The following is a 26907-nucleotide window of genomic DNA, read 5'->3' as shown; positions in this document are numbered from 1 at the left end:
GCCCAGACGAACACCAAAAAGAAGAACAAAATATGATATATTCACTCAAGGATACTGGTGAGAAACAGTAGTGAACAATCTACTAATACACCAAGAACACGGCTATTTCCCCAAACCATCATGCTGAATGAAAGAAAAGAGAATATATCATGGATGGCCATTTATAGGAAATTAAAAATGGAGATCACGGTTTCCTCAAAAACATGAGGGAGAAAACATCAGGACTGAGGGAACTTTCCAGTGATGGAAATGTTCCACATCTTGACCGTGTCTGTAGTTACAAGAGTGTATATGTCTGTCAAAATTCAAACTATACACTTACAATCTGTTATCTCAGGAAAATTGATTTAAAAAAAAAAGGGAATGGGAAGATGGAGTTAACTATTTTATTATAGATGAAATTTCCTCTGCTGTTTTAGATGCAGTCATCTTACGTAAGAATTAGAATATAGAACAACCTATATTTGAGGCAAAACTCACGTACAGTCAAAATGACCCTTGAATTGTCAGTAGAAAAGTGTCCAGTATTTCACAATAGACACATCACAAAGGTCTTCCTCTAGGGAAGAAATCATATTCAACACTGTATGAAATAATCACCTTATGTATTTTTCATCTATTATACTGAACATCTTCATATAGTCAAATTATATTCAAATATAGTGAGATGGTCACCTTACGAAAAGCATGAAAGAACAGAGACCTAATAAATTAACAAATACGTGCCCCATCTCACTGTCAGCGTAGAACACACTCTCATTGAGAAGAACGGATATTTAAACTGTTTTTCTCAGTATTCTTATCAATCATATATAATTGAATTGAGCTGAGTTAAATGCGCATACAACAGTCTTTTACACTCAGGTATGACCACACGGTTCTACCCAGGAAAAAGATGGCTTCCTGGCTGGCCACTCTGTGGCTGTGACAGAGCGGCAACACTGGCTGAGTTTCCTCAAAGACAGACAGGCAGGAAACTAATCTCAGGCTAGCGATGCCCTTGAAAGGCTTAGGAGAAGAACCTTACAAGGACATCCATCCAACGGAACAGCTAAGCTCTCCATCTTCCCTTAGGAAGCTCACATGGCGTCTTCAGAAAAGACCCGTCCAGTTTGTTTGGCCTAAGGGTAGAATGATCTTACCAGCTCTATTAAGGAGAAGCAACGGAGAGGAGGTGAATAATCATTCACACCACAGGCAGATTTTTTAATTACTCCTTTCTTTTTCCTTCTTTTCTCCTTTATGCTCACACTTTGTTGTATTTCCCAATTTTAGAGCATCTACTGAGTGGTCTCCTCTGAGGTCTTTACTGACCTATGTTTTATGTAACAAAAAATGGCATCTCCTTTATATGTCTTCCGAAGATATTTTTAAGTTTTACCTAGTGTTAATCCTTTCTCCTGCCCTTCCTACCAGTTGGGGTTTAACCAATATCTATATAGAGGGAAGTGGAAACATTGGCTTGAGTTCAACCCCACAGCTTCAAGTAAAAGCTCAGAGATTGATGCCATGAATATCAAATGCCAAAGGTTATTTCTGGTTGTTTTCTATGTTTATAATCTCTCCTGTAGGTCATATCCTTGCTTATATGGAAGCTTGGCCTCTCTTCCTATTTTATCTGTATACTGTATGTCCTAAAGGGAACGAGAGTAAAGCCACAAACTCATTAAAACTAGGGTGCAAATGCCTTCAATGTCACTTTTAACCCATGGATGGAGTTAAGTGGATCCAAACACACCCTGAAATTGTATATGGACCACGTATATTCACATGTGGTCATCATTTTGGGAGAAGAAACTCTATGGTTTCATTGTAGACACTGACAAAAGTTAATGTGATTGAAGAAAGATACCAGAAAATTAGTGGCCACAGTGAATGGATTATATTTCTGTTCCTGGAGAAGGGAGCTTTTATTAGCTTTATTATGGTTATAAATCAATTTCTCATCAGACTTTCCTATATTCTTTGTTAGACCAACAAGGACATCAAAACATTTGCAGATAAGATGTCACCTGTCAGAAAACACAGTCAAGAGGACTATGCCACTAAATGTAGCCTTCAGAAGTCTAAAGTATTTTGAAATTTCTATTAAAAGAGTAAGTTTTTTGTTTTTCAATCCTGAATAATCTCCAAGGACATTAACATTGATTTATATCAAATTCAAACCATAGACACAGCTCTTCGGACACTCCATATGTAGTAAAATGTTGCACAAGTAATTCCTGGCTTCTCAAGTCTAATGGATCAATTTGATAGCTTGCTAAACTTTTCCAAAATCCTAATACAAGACCCATAACCTCTCAAGGAAGGAGTTATGCTTGGGTACAGGGAAGGCAAGAGGTACCTAAGTGTATTCACTCTGTAAGAAACCAGGTCCTGAGCTTGGAAAGAATAACTGGAAGCTCTGGAAAGGAAATCTTCCAGTTCAGAAAGGCAAATAGGTTTTGCTTTCCATGCCACAATCAGTTATTTTGTGGAGTGATGTGTTGGGAAGATTCTAGGGCTCCTGAGCTAGGATTGATGAGCGACGTTTGCACAGGACACAGAAAGGAGGAGTGTAGAACCTGCAAGGTGGGCCCCGACCCTGTAGTCAGGAGAAGACTTAATAAAAGCTGTAAAGCACAGTGATGTATAAGAGGGACAGATAATAAGAATAGATAGTGTAGCTAGAAAGAAAAAAGAAGACTTTTAAGGGTGTCTAAGTGGCTCAGTGGGGTAAGCAAGCATCCGACTCTCCATTTCAGCTCAGGTCATCATCTCAGGGTTGTGAGATCAAGCCCTGCTTGAGATTCTCTCTCCCTCTCCCTCTGCCCCTCTCCCCCACCACATGAACACTCTCTAAAAAATAATATAATAAAAAAGAAAACCTCTAAAGTAGGAGTATATAGATAGAAAAAGCAGAAACAGGAACCAAAACCAAAATTTAGAAATCTAAAAAGAACCAATAAACCACGAGAAACTGACCTATTTTTAAACTGAATCCACTCTACAACATATGTAAGCACCTTCTCTCAGTTCCAATGTCTGTTGAGTACCGACTATTTTCCCAGAAGAGCTGGGAACTAGGAGAGCGACTTCTAAACACAATTATAATGACCTCTCTTCATCCTAATAATTACAGTGGAGGTTTGAAAAACATGCCATGAAGTCAAAGGGAAGAAGTGACACGTAGCTCAGGGAAGTCCCAGAGGCTTTCTGTGAATTGGATCTTAAAATGTGAGTTTTTCAGAGTTTTGGGGTTTGTTTTGTTCTGTTTTGTTGGTGGGGGAGTAGAGGTGAGCAGTCTGGGCAAAAGGACCAGTGGGTACAAAGGAGTGGTGGTTTAAAAGGACATGGCCTATTTCTGGAAAAACGGAGACAGTCCCTTCAGTGGGTGCAAAGCCTGGGGGTACAGAGAGGGTGGGAGGAGAGCAAACGGAGCTGCTGCAGAGAAAATGGAACAGGAAGACTTTGTATTGGACAGTGAGGTCTTTGGACAGCTCTTCAGCGTTGATTTTCAATGTGTTTTCATAATTATTCCCATTTGATCCTCACAATAAATATACGGACCAGCGTCCATCAACTCTGCAACTCACGCTAAATATGAAATAAATGCTGGTGTGAACATTTAAAAAACCGTCATGAGAAGAAATGGCAAAGAGGGGGGCGGCTTTCGTGGCAAAGGGGAAGAATGAGGAAGTTGAAGAGAAAGTCTGAAGAGGTCATTTGCAGATGTGAATTTGCAGTTCATAGATTTTTTTTTTTTTTTTGCAAGTTCATCCATTTTTAACCTAGGCTATATTTGCACAGTTATAAAAACAACATGTCCAGTTGCAGGAAAAGTTAAAATGGCCATTTAGTTATGGTCGCTGTGGGTGGGAGTGGTGGGGCTGTGTTTGTGTTTTAACCTGGCAAATAAGACCTCAATCCGGACAAGATTTTGAACACGGCAACAACTCAGATTTCGTTAGTTTCAAAGGCCTTGGGTAAAATTCAGCCCGAGTAAACAAACAGACTTCAAAACATGGTGCTCAAGGGGAGAAACACACATCTTTTCTTCAGAAACTGTCAAAAGGAGAGGACTCCTAAAATGGGAGCTCTTTGAATTAGAAACAAAACATACAGGCACAAAGGGGCTACCACATTGGGAAGCAGAATCAAAGAATATGGAAGCAGGTTTCCTGTAGTCGGTATGCTTCAGGGCACAATAACACATTCTGTGAATGGAGTTGGGCCCATTACCTGCATTTTAAGGGCCTGACCCAAAGAGCAGAGAGTTTCTTATTCTACCAGGGTGGTTTTCAGAAAGTCACTTAATATCTCTGTGCCTCCATTTCCCCATCTATAGAATGGGATAGCCTCTTACGAGCCACTACTTCAGGTAGAAAGAAAAAAAGAAATGAGACCATATCCCAAATAAGACTTTCTGAATGGTGTTCTAACATCTCCTGGTAGACGATGAGTGCAAAAATTCAACAAGCACAGTTCCCGTTCCCCATGATGACACAGAAAGATGCTGAACTTGCCTCCCGCCATGAGCACAGTCTGCAGCCACATCAGGCACACGAGAAGAAAACTACATCAAGGCCAGTAGGAGAGGCTGGGGCCCTGTCTCACCGTAAACCCCATACCTGGCAGTGTGACCCACAACTATGAGGGAACTCAAAACCCAGGAGCTTTGCCCTGAGGAGCAAAGGATTCAACCCATGTCGTGAACACCAGCTTTTAAGACATGTACTTGAGAGGGGCGCCTGGGTGCTCAGTCGGTGAAGGCATCTGCCTTTGGCTCAGGTCATGATCCTGCGGTCCTGGGATCGAGCCCCATGTCAGGTTCTTGCCCAGGAGGGAGGCTGCTTCTTCCTCTCCCCCTGCTTGAGCTCACGCACTCTCCCCCCGACAAATACATAAAATCTTAAACAAAACAAAAACCATACACTTGAGAAACAAGCCCTTGAAAACAACTCATTTTGAAATCCACAAGACTCCTATCCAAAGACTCTTAAGACATCAGCATCTGAGAAACCTCTCTTAAAGGGCCCATGGGCTCAGAAGCATCTGCCCCAGGGCCCAACCCAGAGCTAGCTGATGGCACCCATACTTCAAGTGAAGGAAGCTCACCTGCTTATGCTCCAACCATGGCTTGAGGGGCAGGCATTTAATTTAACACACACATCTGGGAGACTGCTGGAACACTCTGTGGATTGAGAGTGGCAGGTGCCCATCTTCACGCTCTCCGCCTGCTGTGCTCTGGCACCTGGCGGGTGTCTTCACATGCACCTGTACTCCAATTTTGGCAGCTGCTGCTTGGGGACTCGATCCCCTAGCACTGGAAGCCGGGGGAGCTTGTGTTCCTGGTCACATGAGACTATCATTGATGTTACCCAGAAAGGAGGTCATACCGGTCTGGTACCTCAATTTTTGTGACTGCTGCCAGCGAACCCCTCTACGTGGCCTGGCTTGTGGCCAGTGGGGCTTAGGCTTGTAGGTCCCACAGGACTGTAACCAACAGTGAAAGAACTCACGAACAGCTATCAGCCCAAGAGGATAGCAAGAGGCAACAGACCCAGCCGCCTGGTTTTTCTAAAGCCTGAGGGGGCAGGCTTTTTTTTTTTATATAATATTTTTTATTATATTATGTTAGTCACCATACAGTATATCCCCGGTTTTCGATGTAAGGCTCGATGATTCATTAGTTGCGTATAACACCCAGTGCACCATGCAATACGTGCCCTCCTTACTAGCTATCACCAGCCTATCCCATTCCCCATCCCCCTCCCCTCTGAGGCCCTCAATCTGTTTCTCAGAGTCCATAGTCTCTCATGCTTCATTCCCCCTTCTGATTACCCCCCCTTTCTTTATCCCTTTCTTCTCCTACCGATCTTCCTAGTTCTTATGTTCCATAGATGAGACAAACCATATGATAATTGTCTTTCTCTGCTTGACTTATTTCACTTAGCATTATCTCCTCCAGTGCCGTCCATGTTGCAGCAAATGTTGAGAAATCGTTCTTTCTGATTGCTGAGTAATATTCCATTGTATATATGGACCACATCTCCTTAATCCAGTCATCTGTCGAAGGGCATCTCGGCTCCTTCCATGATTTAGCTATTGTGGACAATGCTGCTATGAACATTGGGGTGCATATGGCCCTTCTCTTCACTACAAACTACTAGAAGTTATAGAGCAATTCAGTAATGTGGCGGGATACAAAATCAATGCTCAGAAATCAGTTGCATTTCTATACACGAACAATGAGACTGAAGAAAGAGAAATTAGGGAATCCGTCCCATTTACAATAGCACCAAAAATCATACGTTATGGAATTAACTTAACCAGGCTTCTAATTAAACACATGTCAAGGGGCCGACTGGAACCCTTCCATAGACTTCAGAGGGTGAGCACAATCCTCATGCTCACCCTCTTGTGTTCCAGAACACATCTATGGAAGGGGAGATTTACATGCATTTGGGGCCTGCTTTTTGTAGCTAGCACCCAGGAGACTCCTTTTGATTACCTGGGTTTAGTGGCCAGAGGAGTTTGCCTTCCTAGGTCTCACGGGACTGTGGCAATTGGCAAGATGGCTCTTGGCTGGCTACCACTCCCAGGGCACTGCACAGACAGTGGACTAAGGCACGACCCTCAGTCTTTCTATGAAAGGGGCCACTTTGCTTGTTCAGGAGCTTCAGACTGAGAGGCAGGCCTCTAGTTTGGCAGAACTGAGTGGCATACAGAGCTGGTCCCAAGGAACATAGGCTGTGATGTCATCTTGATGCTCTCCGGTCTCGCTCTGGCTTTCCAGGAGCTCCCAGGAAGGAGCTTATGCACTAGTCTAGAGCCCCAGTTTTTGTGATTGCTGCCCAATGGACCCCTTGACATAGGTTTTGGTGATGATTTTTTCAAACCTGACACCAAGAACAAATGCAACAAAAGCCAAAGAAAACAAGTGGGACTGCATCAAATTAAAAAGCCTCTGCACAGCAAAGGAAACCATCAACAAAATATCAAGGTGACAGACTGAATGGGAGAAAAGTCATTGCAGATCATATAACTGATACGGGGCTAATATTCAAACTATATTTTTCAAACACTCCAACTCAGTAACAACAGCAACAAAATCCGATTTAAAAAAAAAAAATGGGCAGAAGACCTAAATACCCATTCTACCAAAGACGACCTATGGATGGCCAACTAGGACATGAAAGCATCCTCAACATCACTAATCATCAGGGAAACGAAACTCAAAGCCATAATGAGTCACCCCACACCTGTCAGAATATCTAGTACCAAAAAGACAAGAAACAACAGGTGTTGGTGAGGATATGAACCCTCATGCACTGTTGGTGGGAATGTAAATCAGTACAAATTCTATGGAAAACAGTATGGAGGTTGCTCAAAATATTAAAAATAAAACTATCACATGATCCCGCAATTCTACTTCTGAGTTTATCTCAAGAAAACAAAAATGCTAACTTGAACCGATACATGCACCCCCATGTTCTCTGCAGCATTATTTACAGTAGCCAAGATCGGGAAGCAGCCTGAATGGCTTCAATGGATGAACAGATAAAAAAGCTGTGGCATACACACAACGCAGCATCACTCAGCCATAAAGAATAAGGACCTCTTGTCATCTGCAGCAACAGGGCTGAGACTGAGGGCATTATAGCAAGTGACAGTAAGTGAGACAGAGAAAGATAAACACTGTGATCTCACTTAAAAAATAAAAAACAAAAAACCAAGCTCATGGAGAACAGATTGGTGATGGCAAGAGGGCGGCAGTGGGAGGTGGGAAAAATGGGTTAACTGTTTTTAATTAAACTGAATAAAAAATGTTTAACAACCTACACAAAAATAAAATTCAACAAGAAGTTTTGGGTAGAATTTTCATAATTTCTTTAGCTCCACGTGTCCGTGCCTTCATGTTCCATGTGTGAATGGATGCTTACAGACAGGTGTCCAGGATGCCCAGAGTATGTGGCTGTATTACATGATTTACTGATTTATCTGGAATTAAATGAAATTTGAGCATTGGCTGAAATCTAGGATAATCTCAGACTTCTGGGATCTCCACTCCCATTTTCCATATGAGGTCATTGAGAACCGAAGGAGTGGGTAGGAGAGTCAGGCAGACGTCAAGGAGCGAACCTGGGTCATGATTGTAGTTGGCTTATATGGCTTGAATAAAAAAACAAGGCCAGCTGCAGAAAGCAACACTGTGGATTCCCCAGCAAGAGTCTCTGCCTTTCACAAGGAAGCAGTCTTGCTGATGCTGTCATGACTCACACTAAGATGTTTACTATCAGAGATGAAGTGTTGACGCATGATGAATTTCAGGGGTAATCCAGTGGGGGCTGAAGAGAACCATGAGAAGGGCCATCATAAGACTTAGTAAGTAAGCCGCAGTTCTGCCAATGTGCGGGGAGGCACAGAAAACGTAAGAACCACCACTTCACTTCCAAAGGAAACAGTTAAGTGCAAAGGTGATCCACAGTAGTACTAACGCTTGCACAAAACCAGCTGAGAATTTACTGATGAGAAATATCCCAAAGGGGAAATACGTGTTTTTATGCACTCACACACACCCACACACAAACATCTACACCACACACACACACACACCTCACACACCCTGACACCATCTGAAGGGTTCTCCAAAGCCACCCACCTTCCCCCACTTAGTGGTGACAAACAATGACAAAAAACTATCCTCTAAAGCAGTTTTAAATTTCCCCTTCATAACATCTTTTGGAGGTGGTAGAGATTTTCTAGTTACATAGCAGGTTGGTAATAAACGGATTAATTTGTACTTGATAGGAAAAGCACTGTTAGCTTACACATATCTGTAATTGCTCTGGATTTTAAGTTTCACCATGGAGATGGAGACTTTAAAACGCACAGCTAAAATAAAGACTGATGCCCAAGTGTCATAAAAAATAATATGACAGTATCACAAATCAGGGAAGTACACAAGGAATCAGCTCCTCGGAGTTCCCAAGATAATTAACCTTGCTGATATCCGTTCACCACGTTAAGTACTTTCCGACTCCCTTTCAATCACCCTGGACAGATAAACTGTAACATGCACAGTTAATAACAGTTCTCCCTCATACCATTTCCTGAATATTAAACTTTTTTTTTTTTTTTGGCAACAGGGTCAACTTTTTCCACCAAAAATTTTCATTAAATTTTTATAATGAAACTGACACAGTTGTTAAAAAACTATAGCATTTTGCTTTCAGCTTTAGTTAAGTAAACACACACACACACACACACACACACACACACACACGGTGACTTGGAAAGGCCACATAAAATGGACTAGGATGTGAATTCTCTGGCTCCCGAGTGGCATTGCTCATGGGAGCTCTAAAGCAAAACCAGCAGCTTCACATTTATCCAGGGATTAAAAGGAACCAGCACATACCAGCACTTCACAAGCATAATTTAATTTAATCGCCACTGTAATTCTATCGAGTGTGTGCGAGAATCATTCCCGTCCTACCAACAGAGAAAGGGAGGCTGGGAGTTCAGTTGATCTGGAATAAAAATGGAGCCAAGGACACTTATGCCGAAGGTATAACATGATGGTTAAGACATGTTTCGGAGACAAAAGGACCTACTCTTCAATTCAGTTCTGTGACTGAGTGATAGGTCACACCAGCCCTAGAATGGTTTCAAGGATTAAATGAGTTGATACATATTTAAAAAAAGCACTTTTGACAAAGACCTCAATAAATGGGGGGGTTTTAAAAAATATTTTATGAATTTTTTTTTTAAGATTTTTTATTTATTTATTTGACAGAGACAGCCAGCGAGAGAGGGAACACAAGCAGGGGAGTGGGAGAGGAAGAAGCAGGCTCATAGCGGAGGAGCCTGATGTGGGGCTCGATCCCATAACGCCGGGATCACGCCCTGAGCCAAAGGCAGATGCTTAAGGACTGCGCCACCCAGGCGCCCCATATGAATTTTAATATACATTATTTACATATGGTAAGATGCTTAGTGAAATTTGCCATTTAATCAGTTTTGACAAATGTTCGTCAAGATACAGAACATCTCTGTCACTCCAGAAACTTCCCTCATGTACCTTCCCCAGGTAATCAGGTCACACCAGACCAAGCACTGAACTATTCCTACCATCACAGATGAGTTCTGACTACTCTACAGTTTCATAGAAATTATAAAGTATTTTTTGTTATTTAACTAATTTCAATTATACTGTTTTTGAGATTCATTCCTGTTATGTTTATCTGTAGAACGTTCCTCTTTATTGCAAAAGAGTGTTTCATTTTACAAATATACCCGAGTTCCTCCATTTTCCTGTTGGTGGACATCTGAGGAATTTTCAGCCTGGGACTATTTAAAAAAAGAAAAAAAAAAAAAAAAAAAAAGCTCCTAACACATGCGGACAAAGGTTTTCAAGCCTCCTGGACAAATACCTACAACTAGAATTGCTGGCTCTTAGGTGAGGCAGTTGTGCCACTTCCTGAGAAACTGCCAGATCATTCTTCAAAGTGCTTGGAGCATTCTACATTTCTACCAGGTCTCTGAGAGTTCCAGCTGCTGGTCTCCCCGGAGGTGGTGGTGTTGGCACTCCTTCTATGTTAGCCATTCCGATAGGTGTGTGGTGGTATCGTATTGTGTTTTCAGCATGCATTTCCCGAAAGGCAAGTTAGGTTAAACACCATTGCTTCTGTTCACTGGCCATTCTGTGTCTTGTTGGGAGAAGCGGCTCTTCAAGTACATGTTGGATATATGTGATCTAACCCGTCTCCCCGAGTCTGTGGGGCATCTCTATCTTCTTAGTGGTGTTTTTTCGGTGAATAGGGGTTTTCAATTTTCATGGAGTTCAGTGTATTTTTCCCCCTCTTATGGCTTGTGCTTTTGTGTCCTTTACAAAAAGCCTTTGCCTTCTGAAGTTACAAAGGTATTCTTAGTTTTCTTCTACTATCTTTGTTGTTTTAGCTTTTATTTTCATTGTACAATTGGACTCAAATTGATTTGTATGTATGGGATGAGGTAGTGGTTTAGATTTTTTATTTCTCAAATAAATATCCAGTTGTTCTAGCACTACTTACTGAAATAGTGTTTTTATGCCATTGAACTGATGTTCTTGCTGAAAGCCAGTTGACTTTACATGTGTGTGTCTAATGCAGAATTCTATTCTGTTCCATCGATTCATTTATTTATAATGGCAGCTATTCTAACATTACTTTTTATTATTTTTCCACTTTTCATTATTTCAGATGCCATGATTCAAACCTCAGTAATTTTGCTTTTGCCATTCGAAAAAGTTTTTATTTTCCCTTTCGATGCCATATATACGTATTTGTAAATGCGTGTGTGTGTGTGTGTGTGTTTATATACACACATACACCTGCATTTTGGTGTATTCATTTTCTTAAAGTGTCCTCATTTTTAGACCTAAGATTTTCTAAAAGCTCTCTTTTTCAGACACCAGGGGCCAGGGTTAGCAGTGGTTTTCAAATTTCAGCATGGCATAGGAATTACCTAGAAAGCTGGTTTAAACACAGATTCCCGGACTTCCCTTCAAGAGTTCTGCTCCCGTAAGTCGGGGGAAAGGCCTGAGAATTCGCATGTGTCATGAGCTCAGGTGATGCTGATGCTGTGGGTTTCTGGACTACACTTTGAACAGCATTGGCTTAAAAAAAAATTAAATGGCTTCTCTAACGTTCATACAGAAGCTTGATTTGCCTTTTCTAAAGTCTGCGAACACAGCCACTAATTTATACTGTCTTCACTTGAAAAGACATCTGAAAAATCTGCTGAACGCACCAGAGCATGGAAGCCAGGAAACATTAGGGTAGATTGATGTCCCAACATTGCCTCATTTCCTCCTTCCTTCCTGGAAGTGGAGCTTTGGTCTGTGAGCGGGGGCGTGCACGTACCTGTGTACAGGACGGCGCGATCCAGCCCAATCTAGTGATAAACATGTACTGCAAAGGGGACATTCTTCTCCCTGTGGCCTCTGCCAACCATCAGAGAAAGCTCTCTCCGCCCCTTAAGGGTTGACTGGCCTCTAAACCAGAACCTTTTTATGGCCAAGTCCTTTAAAACTTTCTCTGATGAATTTGTTTTAAGTAGTCAGCATCTAGGTGAATACTCCTGATGGAACACAGAGACCCTAAATTAAAGATCGACACACTCAAAGCCAAGCACTCCATCATCAAAATCTCAGTCCCGACCCCTAAGTTTCTTTCGATTTTTAGGACGAGCACAGAACAGCTTTTCAGCTTTCCTTCCCAACAGATCAAGACGCTGTGAGGGCCACGCCACTACAGGGTGTCTCTTATGCAGCAATGTTGAGATTGGTGCCAGGACTCAAAAAAGGGGCACTATTTCTTTTCCTGATTGTTAAATTACCTATTTAGCCTCTGAAACCACGTTAAAGGGAAATGAATTCATAAATAATTGTTTAGACTTACACTGCTTTAAAGGTGCCCTTTGTAAAGGTGATAAATTATTTCTTCTCTTTGAAAAAAAAAAAATTAAAATCCCCCAAATAAAGGGAAGAGGGGAGCTTCAAATGCCACCCTCCCATTGTCACCGGTCCCTTAGCACTCTTCTCAGAAGTACCGTGCGCAGTGTGAACATCGGAGCCCAATCATTTCGGCATGGGCCTTGGAGGATTTTACAAGAAGTAGAGAGAAAGGAGATGTGCTTCCTCCTGAAAGGAAGGTCTTTTCATAATCAACGAAAAGTATATACCACATTTCTTTCAACAGTGAGAAAGTCAGAGATAAGATGAAAATGGGCCCAAGGCTACAATGTCTTTCCTTTTCATCAGCGCTGGACCTCTGCCTTGCAGAGCTGATGACACGGGGGGGCCTCTGAGCCCGAGAAGGGAGCCAACCGATACCTTAGCTACAACTCTTCTCCCAATTTCCAGAGCCTTGGGGTTACGGGGGTTTTGTTTTTTCTTTGAAGGAAATTAAAATGACAGCAAATGAGTCATCAACGGAACTGTCGGAGACATTCTATAATTTCTCTTAGATCGGTCATGTGGTCCTAGGCTGCTAAACTACATTTCCCCGGGGCTTATGACCAGTGCTGTACTCAGTACTCCTGTTCCGTGCAGGAGGTGCGCCTAGAGATGGCAACACTACGATTTCTGAGAGGGAGTCTGCCCCTGACTCTTTCTTGCTACCGAGTCTCAGAAAACCTTTTCACTTAGAGCTCCTTTGGTTTCCCAGACCAGAAATCCCTCTTCCAGATGCTTGTCATCAGCGGCACATGTGACGTTCTCCCCCAAGCTGACACCACGATGCCTGAGACACAACAAACATGCCATTCTGTAGGATTCTCTCTCTCCCCCTTCTATCCGTCCCTCTCTCCCCACCCAGAGAGGATGAGAGAGATTGCACACGACTCAGTGAATCACATATGTATGTACACATATATAACACACATGTATGACAGACACGCGTGCATGTGGACATACAGGCACAGTGGAGTCTCACTGCAACCAGAAAGGAACGGAACCTCCTTACTCAAACTTAGTCGGCCCCAACATGGGTATATATCCAAGAGAAGTATCAAGACAGGTCCTCCTAAAGATCTTAAGAAATAATACAAAGCTTTGCCACGAGTGTCCTGTGGGCAGTGAAAGTGGCAATTAACCACGTGTTCCAGAGCAGCACTCGACTCATCTCGGCACCTGAAGTCTCATCACATGGGCAGCCACCTCGAGTTCACTCTTCTTTCTCTCAGAGACCCCTGCCCAAACCTCGCCCCAGGCCTCATCTTACTCTCCCCGGGTCACTTCATTGAGACAATGCGGACGGACTGCAGTTTCTCTCACTGTACCCTTACTCAGCCCATCACATCCCAAAAGTGGGTGGCAGAAGATATTAAGATCATTGCTCAAAAGGAAGAAGGGAGAAAGGAAAGAGAAACAGGGCATGAAGAGGAGAAAAGGCTGTGAAAATGATTACGTATCTTTAAATGTATTTGCCTTCAGAAAACAAAGATTATATAATATATAAATATAAATTATGTATCATCTCTCACAATCAAATGTCCATACCTTAGCAGTCCTAATCTTCTTGAATCTTGAACACGAATTTCAGGGCAACATTGGAGTTGAGATGATCTCCTCAGGCCACCACCAAGGGGATAGTTTTCTTAACCTCCACACAGGTTCCGATACTGATTTCTGAGGACGGAGGTTTCTTCTTCCACGTCTACGAAAATCACAAGAGGGAGAAGATGTTCATAAACAAAAACTAAACTGAAACACCAACAGGGATTTGAAATTCCAGACCATTTGGCTAGAAGAGGCTAAACAGAAGACACACGACACTCTGATTGGCCTAAATACAAATAATAGCTGGATGGATTCAATCTTGATTAGACTCAAGCAATCACACAAAAGCAGAAAAAGTCACACTATATCCCGGCTGGCAAATTTTTTAGGACATGACTTGCCAAATTTGCTCATTTAACTTTTAGGGAAACCGAAGATAGGAGAGGAAAAAACATTTTCCTATGATAATTCATTATCTGCGGCCTATTTCCACCAGTGAATCCAACAAACCTTTAATAAACACAAAGGACATGCTTAACGCTGTCATCTACATTAAAATGAGACCAGGGGACCCTGCATAACTTCTTCACCTTGAGATCATTCCTTCACTTGGCTTTTAAGATAGCAAACTTGCCAGTCATTCCTGGACGATCTCGGCTACCTCTGTGAGATCCTCTCTACCTCACAACGTTCAAGGGGAGAGCATCCTGGAACTCGGTCCTGAGCCTTTTCTCTCCGTGCACTCACTCATCAGGGGGCATCTCCCAGCTCCATGGCTTGAGGAACTATTTATACACTGACAACTCTGAGATCGTCTCCAAGCCCAGATACTTCACTGAACTCCAGACTCCCCTATGAACTGACTATACAACAAGTCTGCTTGGAATTCTAATAGCCATGTCAGGACATGCCCGGAGTGAAGTCCTGATTCTATCACCACCACAACACCCTCTGAATAAAGCAGGTAAGGCTCACCCTCTTTCTAATTTATTCCTTCTCAATGGCAATTTTATTCACCCTGCTGGTCAGGCACAAACCCTGCGAGTCAACCTTGACTCGTTTCTCAAATATATACACCTCATGTTCTCTTCAAGATCCAGTGGTTTTCTCACCAGAAAGAATGCTAAAGCTGCCCACTCTCACCTGCTCCTTCACTAACACTCTGGTTCAAGGCATCACTATAGATCTCTAGGGCTGCGCAGCGGGCATGCTCAAACCATGGCGGTCACCCTCCACTCGTCCCCCAAGTAAGACCGTGACACTCTCCTCCTCAAAACCTCCCACCTTACTCAGAATCAAAGTCCAAGTCATTACGAGGGCCCAAAAGACTCCACATGACACAGCTGTGTTACCACTGTCTTCACCTCCTACTCTCTCTCTCATTGATTCTTCCCCAGCCACGCTGGCCTCCCAGCTCTTCCTCTAGCTCTACCTGAGGGTCGGGACTTACCATTCTCTTTACCTGGAAGGTTGTCTTCCCCCTCACCACTTGAAATCTTGCTTCCACTGTGACCTTTGCACAATTACTTGAAGTAGTAAACCCTGACCACATCATCTCCTCATTCCCCCTTCTCTGTTTACCACCTGGTGAAGACTTGCTCGTCTACTACGTGGTTTCCTTGCTCGTCTGCCTTTCCCCAGTAAAACAGAAGCTCCCTGCACGCAAGGCATTTTCTCTCTGGCGTCCTGCCGTGGCGCCTCCAGCACTTCACTCCCAGCCTAGCACCAACGTGGAGCTCGATATATATTTCTGAACCAATGAACAAACAGGAAGTTTATGTAAACCTTCTCAAAGCCACTCAGATCGAAAGTGGCTGAGCCAGGTTTAAATCAAAGGCATCTTTCTCCAGCATTCCTGCTACTGTAACGACAACTACATGAAGACCTATTAGTCTTGGCATTAGGAATAGGTTCGGTACAGCTGGCATGTGACACAGAAGATGTAGATTATATCTGAAAAGCCCAAAAGGATTTCTAGAAACTCCTAAAAAGGACATATTGCATAGAGTGGGATGGCTCTTACATCCTCATGTTGCAAGCTCACTATTAACTCTCACCTTGTCCTCAGTTTTCACTGTCTTTTCCTCTGTGCCTTTATTTCTTGTCCCTCCCTCAAATCTCAGTCCCTTCCTTCCCTGAGTGAACAGGAGGAAAAGGGATCTGACATTAGATAAAGGCGAGAGAAGAGATCTGTTTAGGGAAGAGGTGCAGGGCAGGATTCACAGGATCATGGATCGGAACCTAACTGGGCCATGAACACACTGAGTGCCTGTAGAGAGATCCTTTCACTTTCCCGAGAGCCCACTGCTCACCGGGCTAAAATACATGCCCCCCACCCCCAAGAGTTCCCAGCTCAAAAAAAAAAAAAAAAAAAAAACCACACCAAAAACCAAAAAGATTATTCAGTATGAGGGAAACTTTCACTAATTAAAAGGAAGTAAGACAGATTAGGAAGCAGGGTACAATGTTTAAGAACTAGGTTTCAGGACAGTCCTAGTATTATTCATATCCCGGTTCCACCACTATGAAACTGACCAAGACACTCCACCTGTCACGGTTTTCTGTCAAAGTGAGAGGTCAGTAACACCCGCCTCTTTTGGGGGATTATGAAAATCAAACAAGGTAACAGGTCAATCGCCTGTTACTGTGCAGGACCTAAGTGCTCAATAGATATTTGTTGCTCTTAATTTTCATTCTTTATTGCTGCAGGCTGACATTCTGCATGAAATTTCATGATTGTATCTACCTGCCTGCAGAGTCTGAATCTTTTCCACCTTTCTGCATATGTAATTGCTTTCGTGGCCCTTGAGGACATTCTCTGGAAAGTCGTTACCTCAACTGCCCCCACAATCTAAGGGCAGATGGCAGAACTTTGTAACATGAGAAACTCAAGTTCTCTGGTTCATTTCTTGTCTTCTTGCTGATGACCAGCAATTTGAGATGATCTTGGCCCTAGTACCGCAGCAGGCTGATAATCATAAAGCCACAGTCTACAATTATTCCTGCATTCCAAAGCCAAGAAACACAACTTTGAAAGCAAACAATGCTATCATTCAGCACAATGATATATGGAGTTATTAAAGAAATTTTGCTGACTGCTTTGAGAATTCAAGTCTCCAGTCTATCCAAACGCATCTTTTTTTCTTTTCTCCTAACTGGTATTAAGAAACTGTCTATGTTCAGGTAGTAACAACATAAAAATATGTCACCCACCTTTCAGGTTTAGCTATACCACAACCTAATAAAAAGTTAAGACGCTTCGGGGAAAAGCTACTTCTACTCCATGCCAAGTCACTGAAGGACTTGCTCAGAAATGCATTTACTAACCAATGTTTTTTTGAGTACACAATATTTACTATGCACTTTGTTAAGGGTAGAGACTATTAATGACTTTATTCCTACCCTCATGAAGCTTTATTCCAGCAGTTTCTCTTTGTCTTTCGAAATTTCCTAACTTCCACCCAGACACGGGAAGACACGACAAACTCCTATAAAGCTGTTGATTCACTCCAGTAGTGCAGAGTGTGCTGTTACAAATAGCCTAATTTCTGCTTGATACAGAGGACGAACTCCTAACTCTTGGTTTTCTTAGGAGACAAGCCAATTTCCTGCTTGTTCCCCAGCCCCCATCCAGCACACAGCTCTTCTTAATTGATCCTGGTGTATTCCCTCCTTCAGCAAAGAAATGAAAAGTAGTCACCAAATCCACCTGTACATATTCATTAACGAGCTGCTACATGGATGGAATGGTCTAGAAGGCATTGAGCTCAGATGGCCCAGCTGCTAAAATCAGCTTTTCCAACCCTTTGGAAACATGATGGGATTAATGCTGTTCTATGGCCAAATAAACCAAGAAAGGATATACGAGGAATACTGTCAAAGGGAATAATGTCAAGAAAGAACAACATGTGTCTTTAATCACCAGCGTCTGCATGGTTCGAGTGCTAATCATAGAGGTGGGTGTAATCTTTGCCTGTTGGGCAGCCTTGAATGCTTCAGGGAATATGTCATTTTTCAAAAGGTATCAATTAGTGGCTGTTCTGACGGCACAGTGTGAACCACACCTGATGATTGGGCTGTGTTAACAATGATTCCCGTGGGCGTAGAACACACATGGGCACTGACCCACAAAGGCACCCAGACACACTCCGCGGAGAAGGCAGGACGAGGGAGAGTAGGAGAGGGACATGAAGATACTAGGAGCTCTAACATGGCTCTTGACTGAAGCTTTCTGGGTGGAAGCATGCCAGGGGGAAGGGATGAACCGTGAATTTCAATCTACCGAACTAGGCCGGGTTTTACCAAGAAGTGGAGAAGCACTGGGATGATAGAGAAACCACGTAGGTGTCCAAGGCTGTGCCTCTCAGCCCTGCACACAGCACTCGTGTTGCCAGCAATGCTTCACGACGTGTCCATTACCTCCATTTGCATATTAGGAAGTCATTAAGTAATCTGTGTGAAGTCACACAACTAGAAAGTGACTGTCGGGATTTAGGCTGAGAACCAACCCTGGGGCTTACTGGCATTCCCCAAACATGCTGGAAATCACAAAGAATTCTTTCCCGGATTTTATTTCTGATTAAACTGAGTTCTGACACTTGGAAATGCCCCAGTTTTAACTTCCGAGGAAGAATTCGGCCAGTCCCTGAAAGAATGCAACTGTGAAAACTGGCCCAGCTCCGTCGCTGCCGAGGAGCGTGGAAGCATCCAGACGGAGCAGAGGGCAGGTTTCTTGCAAAGCCATCGAGGAGGTCACACCACAGCTTCCTAGAGTTGCTTCCTGAGCAACAGATTCAGTGAACCGAGTCACCGCTAGTAGTAGGACTCCGTTTACAAAATATTAATTACATTTCCTACTAGCTGATCCTACTGAAACAATGTTGGGTCCATGAAACTACTTTGGAGATGTAGATGCTCATTTGTAAGCGCAGTCACTACCTAGGGGCTAACTGTGGGTGTCTGCTGTTTATTCCTAATCCGGACACCAAACAATCCAACTACTAGGGGATAACAAAAGAAAATTTGCGTCACTGGGTTTTAAGGAATATAGAAAGCACCCAATGACTTAGATACCTGATCTCTTGCCCATTCATTAGCACCGTATTTGCTTACCTGGTTAGCCTTTCAAATTGAATGGAAAAGTCAAGGGGACTCTGGAAGGAATGTCACTGAACGTTATAATGAAACTTCAAAGAATTTGCTAGCATCCGGGCTAATTGTGGATCTCTATTTTGCTTTAGCTAGTTAACAAATGATTTATCAAAGACTTCATCAAATGGGTCAGACACAGTCTGTAGGTAGAACAGTGGCCCACAAGATGGGCTTTTAAAATTTAGCATTCAAGGAGAGATGCCCACCCGCACCTGCCCACTATTCCTCCCAAGCTCATGTTTGCTATTTTCGATATCTACAAATACAGGTCCACGTTTGCTTTAGGAAATTTATCACCATCACCAGACAAGCAGTCCTTGTTCTCAGCCTAATAGCAAGTGTGTACGTACACACACACACACACACACACACACACACACACACACACACGATTCCCTAAATACCACTGCTCTTTGCATGATTTACATATTTGGTCAAACTCTATCAACTTCCACAGGTGCCCATGGACCACCCAACCTTGCAGACACCTTGTAGGAACTCACAGTGGCAGCATGCTATCTCACATGGCCTCTAACCAAGACAGTGGGCTTTCTGTGCCACCTCAAACCCAGACAATGGTGGGTTAACCACCGCCATCCCCCCACCCCCGGCCTTACATGTTAGTGTGGAAATATAGCTGGAGTTCCTGCTTTAATCAACCAGTGATTCAATTACCAGGGGCCATTTTAAGTGGCAGTTTGCCATATACCTCTAGATACTAACCCAAGAAAGAAAATATCAGGGAGCATCACCTCATCCCCAGAACACCCGTGTCCAATCTTCTACTCTTGGTGACATAAGTGAGTTAGATCTACAATATTATGCCACCACGAACACCAAAAGATGCTTAGCAAAAATGCATCATTCTAGGAGGCTGTCAACATGGACACTATTTCGCCTTGACACCATAAACTGCAAAGGTTGTACAGGCTGGAAGTATTAGATTCCTGCCTGGGTTTGATTCCTGGCTCAGCTGCCCCACTGTCTTTGGGCATGCTTTTCCACCTCTCAGTGCTTCATCTGCAAGACAGAAGTCATAATACATAGTTCCAAGCATTCTTGTTGGGGATAATTCTCATACAATGATGCTATGTTTGAATTAATATAATGCATTTATAATTCATAGTGGTATGAATTTTCTTATCTATTAAATGAGCATAACAACCCCTCAAGGGCTCTTAAAAGGAATTTAGGAGGTGAAAAATAGCAATATGCACAGCAGTATGTTTGTGTCTTGCCTACTAGACCAAGTCATTGAGAACATCAAATGTATGTCACGTTTCTTTCTGTGAGGCACAGAGTAAGCATAGAATAGGGAGCCATTGAATAATGTCTGTGTGTGGACATAAATTAATCATTTATGTTTGACTTCCTTCACTGACTGATCTCCAAAGCAAGCTACACCACTTCCTTGCTAATTCCGTGGTGGCAAAGTGGGAAGGCCAGTCTAGGGAAGGACTGAGGAGCTGGATAAAACCAAATCATCTAAGGATGAGAGGAGGAGAATTACTGCCCAACCCCCAAACCATTAATAAAAGTCTGATTATCATAGTTTTTGGTAACAAAAGTCTCAGAAGCTATTAGTTATTGAGCTTGTGTGTACCAGCATTGTACCAAGCTTACATTCGCTCAAGAAATGCTCCCAATAAATTAGTGAAGTTGTGCTATGAGGATTCTCATCTTACTTACGGGGAAGGAGAAGGCTCAGAGTGTTCAAGTTAACTTGTGCCCCACTGCAGAGCGTGGATTCGAACCCAGGAGAGGGAGTCCAGGCTGTGACTTTCCAATCACTGCTATAGTCTTTCCTGCTGAGTCATGAACTCATTTTTGTCTGTGATAAAAACTACAAATGTTTTCCCAGTTTATCTTCCTATATTGCTTATGTGAGCTTTTTGAGGGGTGATGTTTTCATTTTGTAAGATAAAAGAGTTAATATTCCTAAACATAGAAAAGAATATCCTAAAAAAAGAAAAATACGAGTGAGTGCCTAGGAAAAAAGGCAAGGTTATCAACAGGAAGCTTACAGAAAAAGAAATGCAAATAGCCTAAGCACACAGCAACACGCAGAATAAGAAATCCAAATTCTGCATGAGAAAATTAGAGCACTAATGATCCTAATACTGGAAAGAATTAAAATACCACAGATAGATTTAAATCAGTAAGTTTACAATGATACGAAGAAGAAAAAAATTTCACTGGTCACCTTTGGAAGGTGCTAGAGAACCAAATCATTATTTTGAAAAGAGTAAATAAAAGAAAATCAACATTCTGTCCTGCCTCTCCTTATGACCTATAATCAAATCCTGAAAAAAAAAAAAAAAAGGAAGTTTCCATTTGTAGAAGTTTCTCACCAAAAAATGAAAACAAAACAATAAAATTGGAATGCCACCATTGCCTAATTCCTAATGCAATAATGCATCTAGGTAGTAATTATCAATGACTACTAACATCACGAAAGAAAGATCTGGAGGCACCATAGCTTCACCTAGGTAGCAGTCTAGCCAAACCACGCAAAGGGAATGAAAGTAGCTAGCTTACAGGAAATGCAGGGACTGAGGAATTTGCTTACACAACACAGGGATACAATCAGCAACATCCAGGCTTTGGAACTGTCTGCAGAATAAAGAACCAGAACATTTTCAACAAATACATCACAAGGAGAATAATGAAGCGTGATGGGAACCTATGGATTAAGAAAGGCTTATAAGAAACAGTCACTTCTAATGGATGAAAAAGATTTAGATCTTGATATACAAACAAGATGAAAGAAACAATTATGAGCAGTCATCTCAAAAAAAGACTAGATACTTGCTAGTACAAAACAATTATTAATATCTTTGGTCTAATAAGGACATCGTTTTATTTACAAAGAGGATGTTATCTTTTGGAGTTGAATACTGCAATATTTATGAAGAAATGCTACGGGTAGGAATTTGCTCTAGGTGGGTCTGGGTGATATATACAAGACTGCCCGAGAACTGGTAAGTCTTCCAGCTGATTTATGGTTACCTAGGATTTCATTACCCTGTTTCCTCTACTTTAAAATATATTTTAAATTTTCCATAATAAAATAACGAAAACTGTTTGCCAGACAAAAGCACATAGAGCATCTGTTTAACAAAGGAAGGTGATAAAAATGTAATAGTTGTCTCTAGGTGGTAAAATTCCGCAGTATTTTGACCTCTTTCATTCCTGTTATTTTTTTGCTCTTAGTGAGTGTGCGACACACTTAACAGACAGAAATGGTAAATTTATTTTAAAAACACTTCCCCCCCCCGTATGAAGATTTAACCTTTAGTATTTTACTACTTAAACAATTGGGAAGAAAATATGCAAGATCTTAGAATTTGCCAAGCTGAGTGGTGGACACACAACCATTCCTGTTATCATTTTCCTTGACTGAAAAAAATGTAACCTTGTACAATAAAATATTATAAACACTGAAAATAAATGGACTGTCCTCTTATCTCCGTAAGGTCATACTGAATACTTTCTCCAAAGTGACCTCTAGAAGCAAAGGGTGTCCCAAAATGTAAAATGATTTTACTTTAACCATAAATCTAGGACCAATTTTTACAATTTCCAAAGAACTTTGCAAGAGATACTAGGAATCTGCCCTATGGGGAAGACCGCAGAACAGCCCACTGTGAGACTGTTGATGTATATATTTTTAAGTATTTTTTATTTTTAAAGGAATAAAGATGACCTGTAATTCATGACTTTGAAGGGATTTTACTTCAATAGTGTTAAATAATTAGGACCAAGTCCCAGTCACTCAGTGAAAAATATTTCAAAGAAAAGAACTGGACAGAGTCATAGGGGTCAGCCAGTGGAATTGTACTTTTTCTAGAGGAGGGAAATGGCTCGTCCAAAGTCACAAAAGTGATTGGGGTCAGATGAGTGACAAGAATCCAGCCCTCTAATGCCCGATTCCCATCTTCCAGAACCATGCCACCCCAAGCAGCATCTTCCCAAATACTTCTATGATCCTGGCACAACTACACACCTGCATTCTATCTATTACCAAAACACTGGTAAGAATGTGTAGGACACTGACTCATGGCTTATGTGGGGTTACCTGAAAGGAGAACAAGGGACTTATTTATACAGATTACTACAGCAGTTTTTGGTTGATAGCAAACTGGAGCAGCAAGTGCAGAAAGCGCAGAGAGTTCGCACACACTTCCTGTCCCTAAGCATGCCGGCCACTTCTATCTACATCCTGATCCGATGCTTCATCCGTTACCATCAATGAACCATTACATACATACATACATACATCTTCATCATCACCCCCCAAAGTCAACGGCTTACCTTAGGACTCCCTCTTGGCCTTATACATTCTATGGGTTTCAACAAATGTTAAACCCTATCTGTTCCTCTCTCCCGTCCCTCTAATCCCTGACAACCACTCAACTTTTTAAATATCTCTATAGTTTTGCCCTTTCCAGAATGTCATACAGTTGGAATCTCATAGTGTAGAGCCTTTTTCAGATTGGTTTCTTTCACTTGGTAATACACACTTAAGTTTCTCCAGTTCTTTTCCTTGTTTGACAGCTCCTCTCTTTTCAGCATAGCATAATATTCCACTGGTTGGATGGACCACAGTTTCTTTACCCATTCACCTACTACAGAAAGATACCTCGGTTGCTTCCAAGTTTTGGCAACTATGAATAACTCTTCTCTGAACACTCAGGAGCAGGTTTCTGTATGGACCTAAGTTTTCAACTCCTTTGGGTAATTATCAAGAAGCACAATCACTAGATCATGTTTGGTTTTCTAAGAAACTGCCAAAGTGTCTTCAAAGTGGCTGTACAGAGCGGTCTCAGGGTAAAAATCAGCAAAGTGAAAGTCACACAAAACCAACATCATGCCTCAAAATATCTTAGGAAGGCAGTATGTTAACTGACAGATTTCAGAAGCCACGAAGCTCTAGGTTCTGTGGGAGCAGGTAATCGTCTCAGTAGTTCACTGCATCCCCAGTAGTATTCCTAGGACCTAGCACAGTGCTGCTACGTACTAAATGCTCACTTAGTATTTGTTAAATGAACAGATCCAGCGGGGGGATATCTTTTCTTCCATTGTGTAGCACGCATTTCTTCGGTTGAACAATAAACGAAGTGAAGCCTCATCTCAGGAGCCCCGTAGTGTGGAAAGTAAATATTATTAAGGAACAGGACCTCACTCAGATGAAATCCTTACCCTATAGGGGCATCAAAGACTGGGACAAACACTGAGGAAAGCAGAGAATACTGCCTCTACTACTCTGGGGCACGTGCGCAATGCATGGACCAGGGGACAGAATCCTCTGCACGATATAAATTGTTCTCCTTTTATTTGCTATGCACGTACAGTTGAATTTGCATAAATTAAATGCACTGAAGCTGAGACTGTACTGTAATTGCAAAACCAGTGCATTGGAAATCAGCTTTCAATGAAATCACATTAGAAACCAGAAAGATTAGATTCAGAAACATATTTAGCCCCGTCAAGAGGGAGATTATGGAAAGTTTGTAAGACAACATAGATACACATTGTAGGCCGGCCAAGTACCTGGCTAGGGAAAGGCACAGTCTTGTCACCTCAACAAAGAGAGGAAAGCGGTCATCTAACTTCAGAACAAGGACTATGGAGTCACTCAAACCTTTGAACCAAATCCCCATTCTGGAAACTTGAAGCGATCCACCCACTCAACCCGCCTCAGTTTTCCACCCTGTGAAAGGGGCATACCAATACCTACAGCTTTGAAAGAAGAAAAGATTACGGGACAGGTCTAGCACCCTGCTTCGATTTTCAAAACACACACAAACAAAATCATAATAACAACTCCTTAAGCCTAGGTATGAGGTACTGAGCAATACAGGTTTGCCGATCCTAAACCTTCCCGAACCAGCTGTTTCCCACTTAGCACAAGCTAAGTTACTACTTACTATTTATTAAGAACCCACAGAGCTGTATGAATTATATAATTGTGCCTTAGATAGCTGGCTATTACTTTCCCCTCACTTCCTACTAGGAAAATGTTAAGTTAAATTAGTCACTTATCATAAAGTTCTCTGAAAACATTAAAGTTGAAAGAAATGCCTGATAATTGTTCTCAGCCATCTGGCACAAGCAATGCTCATGAACTTACATGAACCATTTGGCTGAACTCCAAAAACGTCTATCTTAATTTCATATCTCACTCAAAGTTCTCAATTGAGAAATTTCTAAGAGGAGAAAATGATTTATCAAAAAGGAAAACAAATGGGTCAATCCTTGAACTTGTTCACAATTACACAGGAAAGCATAAAAAGAATTCTACCTCCAGCCTCCCGTTTTAAGGAAGAAACTTAGGGCAATGTTACACGCTCTCCCCGTCAACGCACGCACGCGTGTGCACGCACACGGACTACACGTTGTAAAGGGGGAGCTGTGCTTGCGTTTCCAAACCCTTCCACACAAAGAGCCACACATAATCCTGCTAAGAAGCCAGCACAACTGGCCGCTTACCCGCAATGCCTCTCCCACAGAGGAGGCCTCTCCAACCACTGTGGGCCACTCCCCTTTCCTAGATGGAGCCCCTAAAAGCACATCTCCACTAGTCTGGAATATCCCTACAACCTTCTCACTGTTCTCTCTAGTCCATCCATCTTGGGCTGGTCCCACTCCTTTTTCTTCCCTACAGCAGGAATGATCTTTTAAAAATAAGCCATTTCCGCTCCTTAGCTAAAGTTTCCAAAGGTTTCCCACTGACTTGAGGATAAAATCCCATATCCTCACCGCAGTTCAGCAGATCTGGGATGTGGCCCATTTCACGGGTCTCGTTGTGGGCTCTACACTTCTACCTACTCAGCGGGCACCAGCCACCCTGGCCACCCTTCTGTGTCTGTGAAGCACCCACCACGCTCCTTCTGGCCTTCAGTCGTCAGCACATTGGAAACAGAAGGTATGATCTTTGCTCCACAGAACCCCAAAAGGTATCAAAATAGATTTGGAGAGGATCTGTAGAAGACTTGGACTCTCTTTCCCACAACCCCCTGCTCCCACTCATGAGGAAGGTAGGTTCACCCACCCAGGGAAGTTCCAGATGTTCCATGGGTACAAAATAATGTCCTTCCTTCAGTAGTGGAAGTATGTCCTAGTTCCTGGAACCGTATTTTCTGATAAGTTTTTCTCACTGACATATTCTCTTTCTCATTCTTCCCTCCCCACCCCAAATCTCAGACGCTTGATCACTTTTTTATCCTCCCTGTATCAACTGGCAGTCTGCACGCTGAACGCCCTTCTCAAGCACGACCAGAATCAACCGAGCTACTCTCCCGGAGTAGTGAGAAGAAAAATACTCATCTTTCAATGATTTTATGACAAGCTCCAGCTTCTGAAAATGACTGGATATTACTCTAAAAATAAAACATTACAGATAATTACCCCTTAGAGTGGAACAAATCATTATATTAATTTGAAAAGTTATTTTGGATATTGGGGAGAGAGTACTTATTTGAAAAATAAAATTGCCAATATACATGAAGAAGTTCAGTTCTGAGAGGAAATGGGAGAGTAAGAAATGGCTTCACACTTTTTTCAAAGTCATTGCACTTGTGCTGATAACCAACCCAATGCTGTACAGTCTCCCAGGACCCAGGGAAGGAATTACACCAAGTGTGCTGTAAGGAGAGGAGGTTAAGCACATTACAGGCGAGTGAAAAAGATCGAAGTCCCATTCCTATGTATTGACCCAGCTCTTCTCC

General features: G+C 42.3%; 1 protein-coding gene across 1 annotated transcript in view; it reads right to left on the bottom strand.

Moving 5' to 3' along the window:
• SGCD (sarcoglycan delta) overlaps window positions 1–26907 on the bottom strand; it is a 910180-nt gene that overhangs the window by 537418 nt on the left and 345855 nt on the right. The window contains exon 2 of the mRNA XM_057312282.1: window positions 14027–14183. The gene's annotated coding sequence lies outside the window, so the exon portion shown is untranslated. The remainder of the gene's footprint in view (window positions 1–14026; window positions 14184–26907) is intronic.

Source organism: Ursus arctos, unplaced genomic scaffold, assembly GCF_023065955.2.
Source record: "Ursus arctos isolate Adak ecotype North America unplaced genomic scaffold, UrsArc2.0 scaffold_15, whole genome shotgun sequence".
NCBI lineage: Eukaryota > Metazoa > Chordata > Mammalia > Carnivora > Ursidae > Ursus > Ursus arctos.
Note: the sequence above shows the minus strand (reverse complement) of the source record. Positions and strands in the feature narration are given on the sequence as shown.